The sequence below is a fragment of the Chaetura pelagica genome, unplaced genomic scaffold, assembly GCF_000747805.2.
Source record: "Chaetura pelagica isolate M959 unplaced genomic scaffold, ChaPel_1.0 scaffold344, whole genome shotgun sequence".
Lineage (NCBI taxonomy): Eukaryota > Metazoa > Chordata > Aves > Apodiformes > Apodidae > Chaetura > Chaetura pelagica.
In genome coordinates this window covers 8,049,232-8,057,955 of record NW_009953098.1, presented here as the reverse complement: position 1 = coordinate 8,057,955, position 8,724 = coordinate 8,049,232, and the positions used below count along the sequence as shown (strand labels likewise).

Sequence of the window (8,724 nt, the reverse complement as noted above, 5' to 3'; positions counted from 1 at the left end):
CTGCTGAATGAACAACTGCTCGATGAAGATTGCCTAATAGAAAAGTTCAAACCTCATCCCCTTTGAAATCTGAAGTGTCACTACACCACCATATTATCTATTAGCTGAAAATTAATAAAAATATTTCATAAAACATCTCTCATATAAAGAAGAGCTATCAATTTCCAAATAAAAATGCATGGCACCGGAATTTGATAAGATTTTTTCAAGGTCACAAAGTCGTCTCCATCTGAAACATGTAAAAGATTTTCTGCCAGACCCCTCTTTCAGTTGCTTTCCCTTGAGCAAGCCTTTGGGTTTTCAAGTCTTAAGAGTAGCATGAGCACACACAATTTTCACTTTGTGTTGAACAACTTACAGCCATACTGTACATTGCCCAAATATTCCCTAAATATACATTTGAATTTAGTTCAAATGAGTGCAGCTCATAATTTCTCTTCAAAAGCCCTGATAACCCTATCTTTATCTTCAATATCTCAAGCCAACACACCCATGCTCCCCAGCCCTTTATTTTCCAGAAGGAACATCTAAGATAGAAATGCCAAAATGGCTCAGCAGAAACGACACTGAGCTCCCAGACAGAGTTCAAGTGGTTTACATTAAGATGACTTAACAAAATACCTTTACATCTGAAGATGGTTCCTAGGATATGCAGCTCTACTACACTCACTTACGATATGGAAGGGAAATTTTGAGTCAGTTTAGATGTTGCAGACCAAATCAGAGGCTAAAAGTTTAGCTTTGTTGAAATAACTTGGATCAGTTATTACAACTGTCAGACAAACTTAGGTATATGGGGTATTTTTGATTCTATAATCAATAATGGTAACCTTTAACATTATTACTTGCTGGAAGCCTTCCCAGATAGCCAAAAATAAGAGCAATGAATTACAGTTGTAAAGTAATTCTTACAAGCAACTGCTTTATAACTTAAATCAAATCTACTCAAAGTATCATAGCTAATGATAAGTAAAAATGTATAAGCATGTGTATCAGGCTTGGAGACAGAAAAATACAATTTTAATTTTGCGTGGCAGTAGCACTTTGCTTTCCAACTTATGGAAAACTAGAAGGAAAAATCTAAGCAACTTCTAAACTTGTGGTAAATTGTACTAGGGGTCCATCAGAATCTGGAGAAAAAGGGACTGTGAGACTTGTGGCCATCACCATCACTTTGTTCTGTCCAGACCAGACTATCAGATATTTATAGGTAACAGAAGCTGAAAAATTAGTTACTTTTCCAGGGATGCTTTCAATAAAAGCAGCATTTTTAAAAATCAGAAACACAAACAAGAAACAAAGGGCTTTTGCTTGTGAACAAATTTTCATGTGTTTTTGGTTAAAAATAATTTTTCAAGTGTCTGATTTTTTCCCATTATCTTTTCCCCTTCAGAAAAGAGAACTCTTTTGAAAGTAGTCTCATTTGGCTTAAAATAAATGTTATTAAAAATAAATTTTTATGAATCATTTTTTGATCTGCTATAGATGGAGCATTAACCACTCCACATTATATATATAGTAGAACTACTTGGCAAAGTTCACTCAGATAAAAAAGGCCTGCAAGGCTTGAGTTATGGCTATTATACGCTGTCTGAAATTGTTAGTTCAGGTCAGCTCGTAGCATCTTCTGAGCTCAATTTACATTTAGCTCAGACTTGACTGCTGGGCATCAGTAGGTAGCCACAACAATTAACTGGTTAGTGGGATGACTTAACAACCACTGAATGCTACCTAATATTTCTCCAGGCCAAATGTACCTGTGACCATTTAAGGATTCATTTTCCAGTGAAGAACCACTTACTTCCAGCTGGATGTCACTTGTATTTTTTTTATATGTGGACGAGTTACAAAAATCTTGTGTGATTAATAGTGGAGTGCATGCCTTCAGATTTGTATAAAAATGTTTTACTTTTATTCCCTAAAAACTGTAAAGCAATTGGCTTTGAGCATCTGAATTGTGGTTCTATGATTGGCTGAGCTGGCACAACAGCTCTGCAGCAGTGAATGCAACACACCATTCTTTCTGACTTCTGTGCTCTCTGTGTTACCTACTCCCTCTGTTCTGACTATCAAGGTCACCTTTTGCAGAGCTAATTGAATTAGCTAAAACTATGGAAGATGTCACCTTTTCTTCCCCTGCATATACCTGGCAAGATAAAATGGATCAAAGAGTGGTCTTGCATGGGGTTGTCAAATAAAGATAAGTAAGCTTATGGCTGGGAGGAGAAGGGGGGAAAGGAAAAGAGGTGAGACAAGCACCAACACCCTGTTAATGCCAACTCATGCCGTGCTGTGAAGTGATACCCTGTGGTTGCCACTTTAATTTGATACACATGTGACCCACTGCCAAAACACTGTGGTCCCATTTTTTCTCCTGTGCTATCCTGAGTTGTGCATTCTCATCACTTCCTTGCTGCCTGAATTTGTGTAGGTATTTCAAGGCTGAAAATCATGCTGCTGTTGAGTTGATTTGCAGATCATTTCCCTCATCTCTACCAGCATAAGGGAGGTGATGGCAGCATACAGTCAGGGCAGGACTGACTTGGGTTGGTTTACAGCAGCTGTAGAAGCACACCCAGCCAGTCAAAAAGTGAATAAATAAATAAAACTGACTGCAGAGAGTTAGAGCCAAGCTGGGAAAACTGTGAACATCAAGCAAGCAGTAGAAGTAGTTGCAGTGTTGTAGTAGTTTTTCAAACACTCTTCTGGTTTGTGTAATGGGAGCTCTTCTAGTTAGAGAGGTGAGGGTATTTTAAATATTTATGTATGTATGAAATCTATTTTGACACTGATCTGACTGCCTGGAAACCTAATTTCAGATATACTTGAGAAACTATGTCCTTCTAATGGGATAACATCAATATAGTGAAAGTACTCTCATTAACACTCTGCAGACCACAATGCTTGTTGACACATCTGCTAAATAAACTCATTCCATCATTAGACAATAATTCCCACTGAGGGAATATATAACCTCACTGAAGTCTAGGATGGTCTCTTCTAAATGTTGAACACACACGTGATAATTTTAATCTCACATCAGACTAATTAAGAATTATTTAGTAAAGGAAATGAAATTGGAACGTGGTACATTTTCTTAGTGTGAGGAAAGAATCAAGCTCACTGTTTTCACTTTAGGAATGCAGATAGCAAAGAGTACTGATGAAAAGTAACTCTAAAGTAGATTAATTAGGTTCTCACCACAAGTATAAAGAACTAAATTGTTTCAGGACTATAACATTAAATCTGTTTTAGTCTTTCTCATTATATAGATTATGAGACATTGATTGGAAAACAATTTCATTGGCAAAGCCAGTACATCTATTTTTGTCTTTTGAGTTAACTTGTTAAATTATGCAGGAAAAAAAATTGTGTTAAGAGTTTATAACCTGTTTCTCTTACATTAATAGCTTGCTAACTTACATTCCATAAGCTTCACCTGCTTATCTTTCATTTATAGTTTAATGAAATCAACAAGCTAAAACAGTGGAGCATACTAATTCTATACAAAGGCCTTTAGTCTCTAGGGAAAGAAAAGAAATCTTCATTTGAACAGATTAATCCTCATCTAGTTGTCTACTTCTGTGACCTTCTGCATGGGCAGAGTAAAGAAAAGCCAAAGCCCAAAGAGAAATGAGCTGTATGAACGCCTGGAACCACCTAAAGAACAGCAACAGCATCATGACAACTGAAAGAAAGAACTCGCTAAGTGACATCCAAGACAAGATAAGCATTACCACCCCAAAATATTGGCTCATATACCTTTTTCTTCATAAATATTTGAAGAAAGATAGTTGGAAGGTAACCTGATGTCAGTGGAACACTTAGACAAGAGATAAAAAAGCACAGATCACAGAAAAGATAAACAGAAATCACTTACCACCTCTTTATCTGAATATACTTTAAATGATTTGATAATATTGTTTGTTGTTGACAGTTACACAGATCAGCAGTGGTGGGAGCCTGTTAAAATTTTGTAGCAATGATCTGTTATTTTACAGTTTGTCATTAACATTTTATGGTGTACTTTTAAGAAAAGGGATTATTTAAATGGGGGAAAAAAAAAAAAGAGCAAGCTTTATGTCTTCATTGTCTCTTCTCTCCATCTACAAGTAAATGTAAAAGTAACAGGAATATTCAGTGGGATCTAATCGACACAATGTTCCTTCCTACCCCTTCGATATTTGAGAAGATGAAGTGTTAGAAATATGTTGTCTCATTAAAATGAGACAATAACAATTAGCATTTGGTAAATGAGCACCCTGTCTGCTAAGTCCTGACTGAAACCCAGACCAGGTTTTGAACTTGTACTAAAACCTGGAACTAAGTATTCCCTAAATTATCAGTAGTCCAATAGCCAACTGTTAGAAAAATAGCAAAACTCCTACTAACTTGAATGAGAGCCAGATCTGACCTTTGGCTTGTTTGTTTTGTCTAAGCAGGGAATAAACAAAGCGTCTTAAAAGTATAATTTTTATTACTACCTCAGTTACACAGCCTCATAGCTCAGGCTCCAGATTTAGCAGGTATCTTGGCTAAATGTCAAACAATTCCATCAGCTCTTTGAAGACAAGTATTAGACAGAGACTGCATCTGAAATAATTTCCCCAAGCACCATTCAATTAACCCACTTGGCTAAAAGGTGTTGCAAAAATCAATATTTTGTAACAGATGCCTTGTATTCCAGACAAAACTGATCAATAGGCATCAGAACAATTTCAAATTAAAGACAAATACAGACAAAGTTAAAATATCAAGCAGTTTAGGTACCAAATGTATTGCAACTTCAAATAGTTCTATTATTTTGGGCATGATATTCCTCCAGTTACAATTTCAACATATAATTGTTCTTATTAAATTATTTATCACTTTTCTAAAATAAAAATAAAAATAATTACTGCCATGTTGGCAGAACTCACAAAACAGGTGCCATTTCCCCTGTTGGTCAGACAAAAGCTGTTAATGGGAACTGTGCAGTAGGTTTTCTCTGAGTATATAAATTTGACTACACCTGAATATTTGGAATTTTTCTATTTGCTTTTCACAAGCTGTTTGTCTCCCCCTATTCCTTCTAGCATTGTACATACATAATGAGATGGAAACAACAGGAGACACAGCTCAGAGCTCAAAGGATAGATTTTAGCATCAGAGGGTGTGGTATTTTGTACCTAAAAATGACTCAAGGAGATATTAAACATGTTGGTGAAACAAACATAAAAAGATAAAAAACAAATATAAAAGTTTCTTATTTACAAGACTTTCAACAGAAAGGGCTGTCAGTAATGAAGAGGAAGTGTACAAAATGAGCTGATTCTCATTTGTTTTTTCCTTTATACTATAAATAAACCCAGAAAGAAAACAGCAGCTCTGCCATCTTCACTAGTGAAGACTTGCATAGAGGATACCATCTACTCTTCTTTTTCCCAGATTTTCTCAGTCCTCAGCCAGGTTGAAATTAAAATGTGTGATCTGATTGTGAGTGCCCCCCTCCCTCCAATTTTAAGGAATATCCATTAAAACTGCAGTGGTTGGTTCCAAAGATGAGAAGGGCTTAAGAGGAAGCCCAGATACAAGTTTCCTTTTTACCTCTAATTTTTTACAGGTTCTATTTCTTTATGGAGACCCAAAGCTAGGTCAGTGTAGAATTGCTTAAAAAGGGCCTAATCTATTTTTCTGTTGACAAGCTACCACCTTTGGAATGGATCTCTTATAACAGCATGGGAATCTTCCCACAACATTTTTACTGCCTTTACCAAATATTTGGTAGGATGAATTCTCAATCCCAGTACAGTTATTAACAACAAACTCTGCATTGCTGCACTGTAGGCACTGATTCAGAACAGTATACTACAACTCATTAATAACTCCAGTGATTGTACTAGTCTGCCATTGGGGTGTATATTTTAAAAACGTACTACTAAGTATGGGGGAAACATAGGCTGTGAGTGATTTATAAGGATCTTTATGATTTTATCACCAAACAGCCAAGAAAGGCAAATATTCAGAAAATACATACCATAAGGCATTTTATAGATTGTTTTTCTGCATTCATTCAGAATTTATATCAGAGAGGAAAGGATTATCATCTTTAAAAACACTATTTCTCCATGTTGCTGTTCTCTTGGGAAGAAATTTAATGATATGAATATTCTCTTCAGAAAGAAGACAACCAGACCAACTAAGTCAGAAATATGAGGGATTTCCTAGATGACCTTTGATTTATATTTCAAGATCAGTTTTGCAGGGATACTGAGAGATGGTCTTTGGTTTTAGGCACAGGATCAGATAATAGATTGATTCAGGGTACTGATAACAGACTGTAGAACCTTACACATTTAAGTCTCCAGTCAAATACATCCATCTTATTCAAGGTCCAACATGGCATTTATTATTGATCCTAGATCTCAGAAAGTGGACAATTTCCTTAACAAGGTTCAGCCAGTGTTGCACCTGGAACAGTGTCCCAGTTAGGAAAGTAAAGATACAGGTAAGCTATCTATAGGTAAAATGCTCTCTCTGCTCCTGAACAACTTTAAAACATCTAAAAGACAAAGCGTCTCCTGCAATCATGGTTTAAAAAATCAAGATGAGTATGCTGACAGAATTATAATAAGCTGTCCCCCATAATTCTTATCTATTAATAAACACTGCAAATCCTCTCCCTATTACATAGATTTCAATACATTAATAAACCACTGTTTGAAAAATGCTTTATTGAAGATTGAAAGCATTCAAGAAACTGGAAAAAGTGCCCTCAAAACAGTCAAGAGTAAAGCAACATGCCAGTGCTCTGCTGATTTACTCCAAAGCGATGCACCTGGACCCACCAGCTGTCATACATATTCCATCTGGAGCAACAGCTGTTTGCTCAATAGTTGTCATATTGTCTGACACAAACAATTGTGTGTTAAATTTGTCATCAGTGATTCTCTGTGGGGTTTGAAATACTGGAAAATGTTACATGTTGTTCCTGTCCTCAGACTCTGAGCATTTTTTCTCACAGAATATGCAGCATTCCCAAATGGGAGTTGGTGCAGCTGTGCAACTCTAGTCAAAATTATGAGTCCTGCAGCATCTCCAAAAAGGTCAAGTTCAAGGTGGTTCATTGTGAGCAAAGGACTCCTAAGTAAGGGAAGTTGGAAAGTAATGTTTAGTGGAACAAGTTGTGTGGTAGAGAAGATGGAAGGATCTAGTCACATCACCAGACTAAGAACATAAGACTTACAAATACATTTTATACAAACTCTACAGGAGAAGGAAGAGGGAAATTCCAGATCATGGAAAGTAAGGGAGATTTTACAACAGTCAGGCTGGGGAGTGACCTTAGAGAGTCACAGCTGTGGGGAAAGAACAAATATGTTTATTAGAAATGTTATTAGGGAATGTTTTGCATGAAGCTGTGGATTTAGAATACTAGATGAATGAAGCAACATGTTATTACAGGGTTGAGCAACAGAGGGGACTGTGGTGTTACTTACTATGAAAAAGATATTAAACAGGAAATGAAGCAACATTATGAAATAGGAGAATGCTCAGAAATGGGGAGGCAGACCTAAAAAGAGGACAGACAAACTTTGATAATGAATATTGATGAAATCAGCATACAAATGTAGAAATTGAAGACAGTAATGTAATCTTTCTGAAGAACAGGGAGAACAGAAGTGTACCCATCAAAACAGATGCTTTATGAACTGTAAGAAAAACCAGGAGTGAAGGTAATGAAAAAAGTAAACTAAGATGCATCCTGAAAACACTGCTTTTAAGGTACATTCCAATGGGAAATAACAGAATCAGTAAAGCACATAATGGATGGGAAATCTAGTTAGAAGATATAGTACCTGCCAGACAATTATCCATCTAATTACTTCTTTGTAAATACTGCTTGTGCCATGGGAGAATATGGCATGAGTGAAAATGTTCAGCATGTCAACTTAAAACTGCTCACAACATAGAACAAATCAACAGACACAAAAACTCTCTTTGAAAAACCTTTCCACTAACAGGATGCACTACCAGAAGCACAGGTGTTTTATGAAACTCCAGGGCAGAGTGCATGCTACAAAAGCAGAGTAGCCCTGTCCTTGTAAATGACCTGCTCTCCTCTCAGCTGTGTGCATCCCTGGCTTCCTGATGCCTCAGAACATATTTGCTGACTTTTTTGGAGTAAGATAAAGATGAAAGAATGCTACATAGACGATTTTTAAAATTATCCTTTTGGGATCAACAATGTGGGCTTAACATAATAAGTCACCCAAAATGTTATTCCTCCAAAAATGAGCTTTCATTAAACATCACTAAGCCTAAGGATTTTTGAAGATGAATCCGTGTTGTAAAGGAATATGGTAAAAAATAAACATCAGACCTGTGCCTCAATCATTCAATTAAGAAGGGTAAGTCTTGTTCTGAACTGATCCCGATTTTTTAATTCATTGCATATAGAAAAGACAGAGAGATGGAAAGACAAAGGCAATCCATTTGTACTTTCATTGCTTCAACTGTTCCTCTTCTCACCGAGAGGTGGCACCGAAGCAACGAAGTCTGCCCCACACCACGACCAGCGATGAGGGCATTGTGTATTTCCACACTCCTGCAATGATTTATGAGGTCAGACACGGGCTAAACATTCTTAGACTATCAAGCAGTATATGGTTTGTGGCTGAGGTCAAACATCGGGGTAACATTTAGTCATCACGGGTCAGACTAAAGTCTAAAGGACAAAATTTG

At 36.6% G+C, this 8,724-nt stretch overlaps 1 protein-coding gene across 1 annotated transcript in view; it reads right to left on the bottom strand.

The window, feature by feature from the left end:
• NXT2 (nuclear transport factor 2-like export factor 2) overlaps positions 1-2,908 on the bottom strand; it is an 8,378-nt gene extending 5,470 nt beyond the window's left edge. Inside the window, exon 1 of the mRNA XM_009997138.1 lies at positions 2,900-2,908. The gene's annotated coding sequence lies outside the window, so the exon portion shown is untranslated. The remainder of the gene's footprint in view (positions 1-2,899) is intronic.
• Between the last annotated feature and the right edge of the window lie 5,816 nt (positions 2,909-8,724).